Below are 6,000 nucleotides of genomic sequence, written 5' to 3' on the forward strand. Positions count from 1 at the left end.
GAGGGGAGACTGTAAGAACAGTAACCTCGGATCGATAACGACCTCGCAGCTTTCACAAGCTCGTAAACTGTTTAATAAATACAAACTAACGCGACATAATCGAGGGAGGATGTAAAGGTTTCGTTAGTGGTTGCGTAAATGCTGGATAAATCGTGGTTCAGGAAATGTAACACGTACGTTAGACCAGTACTGGGATGTGTATCCCCGTGTGGTGGTGTGCTTCTGAACCAGCCCGGCCTCTTGAACACTACGTCACATTTTGACGGAAGAATCCCCTAAGGTAATTTTTTTATTATCAGGGGAAAGCGTCAAGCCATTAGACTTTATAGCACTTGAAAGGGGTCAGGATAAGGATTTAGGATTTGACGGGGGGGGGGGAGGGAATGGTGCCCAACCACTTATGGATGATCGGGGATTGAACGACGACCTGCATGAAGTGAGACCTGCGCTCTACCGTCCAGTCAAAGTGGTTGGGTCACGTAAGGTGAGTTTTTGACACAACAAAATCAAAGCGACTCACAATTTTGACCTGATTTCTTTTGTATACCGTGGGTCCTCGGTGAGCAATTTAATACATCTTTTTTGTGTCGTACTTAATATCCACATAATCAAACTACATAACATCATAAGGTCATCTGCAAGGTTGATGCTTGAACTGGTCTACGGGAAAGAGAGAAGGGAAAGAGGGGACATAATTGCGATATCTAAGATTCTTGGAGGTATTGTATTGGTGAACCTAAATATTTGACATGAATATGTACCGAACGTGAAGACCTGAGCAGAATGTGTAGGCATGAGCGGCCACAAGAAACTCAGATGATTTAAACGTATGTCTAAAGCACTTATTCTGTGCAGGTGTAGTTCATATGAGGAATAAGCAGGAAGGTAAGATAGTTTAATTTAACTCCATGCATGAAAAGCAGCTATAAGACGAAGCAAAAAGGATTGGAAGCAGAGATTGAGAGGCGGGGCCCCGGAGCTGCGGCAGCAATCCCTGCAAGCATATATAGGTTAGTAGAGCCACAGGCACACAAAGACCTTGACACTTGACACAAAGACCTCGGAACTCTGATTAATGGGCAAAGTTTCTTTCACCCTGAATGCCCCTGTTACCTAGCAGTAAATAGGTACCTGGGAGTTAGTCAGCTGTCACGGGCTGCTTCCTGGGGTGTGTGTGTGTGTGTGGTGTGGGAAAAAAAATAAAAAAAAAAAGTAGTAAAACAGTTGATTGACAGTTGAGAGGCGGGCCGAAAGAGCAAAGCTCAACCCCCGTAAAAACACAACTAGTAAACACAACTAGTAAACACTAGTCGGGTTGACGTCCATAACCTGGCGTGACACAACACGTATCAGGACAACGAAGACATTACTCCAATTACCAGCCGGCGCAAACATCATCCCGCGAGCCCTTATGGCTGCTAGCCGGAGCTAGTGCTTCATTTGTTACCTGTGGTCCCGCGCCCGCGCCCTCGACCTCCTGCCCCCAATGTCTTCAGCTGCCCGCAGCACCAAGCACGCCCCGCCCAGTGGGGACTCGGAGTCACCTCTCAGCACCACGTACGTCATGGTCTATGGGGACTCGAAGTCACCTCTCAGCACCACGTACGTCATGGTCTATAGGGACTCGAAGTCACCTCTCAGCACAACGTACGTCATGGTCTATAGGGACTCGAAGTCACCTCTCAGCACCACGTACGTCACGGTCTATAGGGACTCGAAGTCACCTCTCAGCACCACGTACGTCACGGTCTATAGGGACTCGAAGTCATCACACAATGCAGCTCACGTGTCTACGCGACGCTTATCTTTTCAGTCTCATTTCAACAGCTCAGGTATCTGGCAGCCACATGTGTATGTAGCTCACCACACACCTGCTAAAGCACACGTGGAGGTGATGAGCAGCGCCATGTGACCGCAACATACCAAATGCACAAGCACTTCGAACTTGTTTAATGCATCCAGCTTAAAGGAGAAGGATCATTCCGGTGTGTAGCGCTGGGCAGGACTCCCAAACACTTCCTGGCACCACATTCCCGAGCTGGTAGTACAGTGACGTCCTACAGCACTACACTGGCATCCCTCACAACCCCCCTCTCACACCTCACAACATCACACCGGCGTCACCTCCATCTCCTCACAGCTCTCAACATCTCGCTAGCACCATCGACAACCCCTCACGCCTCACAAGGACCACCTGGAACCAACCCAATATTTACAACAACATAGCTCCCTCCTTAGTCACTCTGACCTTACCAAAGCACACAGACAAAATAACAATTGGACTGTGTCCCAAGGAAACGACACGGAAGAAAATAAACTTGAAATGATTAGCTGTGTTCCCAGGTGGTGGTGGAGCCTGTGGCGAGCCAGCGGGGGGGGGGGGGGGGTAAACCTTCTTTACCACCTTGACCCCAACGTTATGACCAAGCCTTGACCCCAGTCATCTGACCTTATGACCGGTCTCGGTCAATATCGGGGAGTTTCAGTAAGTTCGACAAAAGAACATTTAATCTTTTATCAGAGTGTTGTGAAAAATCCTTTTTTGTTTATATCACAACATATTTTTATTTATTTTTATCCTCGTCCAGTCACTTGGACTGATTTGTACAGCGACGGCCTTGTTACTTGTAGGTCGGCGTTCGATATCCGATGGTCCAAGTAATTGGTCACCATTCCTTCCCTTCTTATCCTGACCTCTTCCAAGTGCTATGTAGTCGTCATGGCTTGGTGCTCTTTCCTGATAACTCCCTCCTCTCTTCCGGGTGATGGTGATGCAAAACACGGAACTCTGATCAAACATGTCAAGGCTGGCAGTGTGTAGTGTCTGAGGTCACGGGAGGACAGGGAGAGGAGGGTCATGGGGAGTAAGAGAGAGAGACACGCATCCTACATTCAAGTTCACTCTTATTTGATTGACTGACTGACTGGCTGTCTGGTTGGGTGGCTGGGTGGCTGGGTGGTTGGGTAGCTGGCTGGCTGGCTGGCTGGCTGGCTGGCTGGCTGGCTGGCTTGCTGGCTGACTGACTGGCGGGCTGGCTAGTTAAGTTAACTGATACACTGATTGATATACTAACTCAGTCACTTACTAACACACTCACTCTCTGGCTTGACTCACTCACACATCCACTCACTATTACAGTAGGGGTCATAATATACTCTACATTAGGCACTCTCGAAGACAGAGGGCCCTTTAAGGCTGTCACACGTTAGAGAGAAACTAATGTTTGTTGCGCGCGCCTCTTTAGTATTACAAGTGAGTATTTGAGTGGTTTACGAAGATCTTCCAGGTCTTATATAAAAAATAGTAACTTTTGACTGTAACGTTCCATGTTAATAAACTGTTTAATAAATGAAAACTAGTAGTAGGCATCCATCCGTCTCAGGAGACTATGGAGCTGCGCTCTGGTTGTCGGTCAGGAGTGGCCTAGCTCTCCAGGGCGCAAAACCTGGGTAGGTTGACACGGGGGAGAAGCTGTTACCCATGCATCAGGTCTCCTCCTCTCCACGGCGCCGAAAGTCTCCAATGGAAATGCAAACACCTTTCCAAACAAAAAGTAATGAAAACGTCTGCTATGATAAACGAAAGATGAACAGGTTTCGTAAATAGACGCGTAAACCCTTGATGAACCTTGGCCCCAGAGACATAGATGACCCAGACAGACACTAATTCCGCCAGTGTTACCTCTGTACATTTAAACATTCAATATTACTGTAAACACAATCCGTCTCTATAGAGAAGCTATTATAATTGAATCAAAACAAGTCAAAAATTAAAAAAAGGAAGAACATCTATATATATTTTGCAGATTAATTATAATTAATGACAGGATTCCTTGTTATACCATTGTTTTTAACTTAAGACAGTAATGCTTTTCCCTTTAGAGTCTGGTAGTTTCGTGAGATTAAGAAAACAATCCAAGAGTCTGACGAAAGTATTGACTTAAGAAGATTCTAATGTAGTATTGACGACTATGAAGTTAATTCACCTAATGAATCCAAATATCAGAGCAACGATGGAGAACATCCCAGGCGCCCAACCGGCGTACTGTTTATTTGTGAAGACTGAGAGGATATTGTCAATAGTGTTGGGCCCGGTGGGATCTGGGAAACCAGCGTCAACCCCCGAGGGCGCTGTCACCGTGAAACCCCCAAGGGGTTTCACGGTGACAGTCACTGAGGTTCTGCCATTGTGAATCCTCCTTAGTCTGCACGCCATGGTACCTTTCAACCGCCAGAGAGGAAATTATTTTTTGCGATCGTCTGGATAAAGCCAATTTGTGTTTATATACAGAAGAATTGGAACGAAGCTGGTATGTAGGGTGAGGTGTCTCGTTACAGGTCTGAGCTTCTGTTTAAATGGTTCCTTACGTGTTATCATGCAGTTTGTGTCGAGGGATTGAGAGGTTTAAAATTTTGGATGGTTGAGTCATTTTGAGCACGAATTGTGAAATAGTCTTTGATAGTGATAGGGGAACTGTACTCAGGGTGGAGTAGACATGGTGAGGCTGTTGTGGATGGGTTGGCATGATGGGGATTTGTATGTGGGTGGGCATGATAGGGTGTTGTGGGTGGGTTGTAACAGGGATCATACTGTGTGAGGGTTGTACCTGGGTTGTTTGTGCTGTCCACACAATGACCCTTCTTTGCGTTCTCGTTCAGTCCTCCATGAAAGCTTCCCGGCCCTCTCACTTCAGACTTACACAAAAGGCAGCTTCACTGCTCATAACAACATCTACAGGGACGTTCCCGCGGACACACTCACCAAAAGAACTCCTCCCCAGGAAAAGGTCACTTACAGCTCTATTCTGCTCAATTGCTGAGCCTTACCGCTCTGAGACCTTCTTCAGTATGCCATACACCTGGCATACATTGACTTCCACATACGCTACTCACCGGTATGGCTCTGCTATTTCTGTTGACGTTGTCGCTATCGGTCCACTTCGTCCTCACTGCTTCTGACTATTTCTTTTAAAAAGCATTTAATGGTGGCTTTTATTCCATTGCCTCTCTTTTACTTACCTTAACCCATAATTTGGGAGTAAAATTTCTCGATTGACTTTGTTCCTCATCAGACACTTATTTCTAACTTTCACTTAGACAACAGGACATCATTAGGGTGAATTATACACCTTAGATTTCTTTCTAGTATTAGTTATAAACTGATGATGCAATATGGATACAGTATATATTATATTAAAGCAAACGAAATATAGACAATTTCTTAAATAAAGTTTAAAAATCTTATCTCTAAACCTTCAGAAAGATAAAGGCTGATATTAAAGGTGCTTTACATATATACATGTATATCTACGGAGTTTTAATTTAATTTAAAATTAAAATTTATGAGAACTTTCCAATCTGTGTTTACTAGAACATTATAAAATATTATTTTTCACAAAAAGACTTCTGATTCATCCTCTGGCAGAGCTCTGTTTCACTCAAATCAAATCAAATGAAGTAAGATTTGTACATTTACAGTTGAGTTTATACAGAATGAATGTATTAAATAATAGAAAGTCACAAAGACAGCATAGCCCATACACATTAAACCCAAACAATAATACATAGCCCATACACATTAAACCCATAAAAAAATACATAGCCCATACACATTAAAACTTTGTAACGTATACATGTGTCCACGAAAATCACTGATCTAGACACCACTCGACGACTGTAATTACCACAGTGAACTAATTTGTCAACGGTAATTAAACTATTTTCATCCACCGAGGGCCTCGGAAATCTAGCTGTGGCCCTCAGCAGGAGAAAGATATTGAATGTATCAGAGGTTCGTCACGAATAGAAAACTTAGAATGGGAGAAGATTTATGTAATATCATCGTAAGATTAGTGAATATTAGATCTTTAAATTATCATCCCATCATCCTAATTACCGCTTTAATTGTCTTACCGCTTTAATGGTAAACTAACATAACAAAAATAAACTAACATAACAAAACTTATGGTAAATTGCGTAACTACACCTTGTTTTTCCAAT

This window comes from Procambarus clarkii, chromosome 4 (assembly GCF_040958095.1).
Source record: "Procambarus clarkii isolate CNS0578487 chromosome 4, FALCON_Pclarkii_2.0, whole genome shotgun sequence".
NCBI classification, from domain to species: Eukaryota; Metazoa; Arthropoda; class Malacostraca; order Decapoda; family Cambaridae; genus Procambarus; species Procambarus clarkii.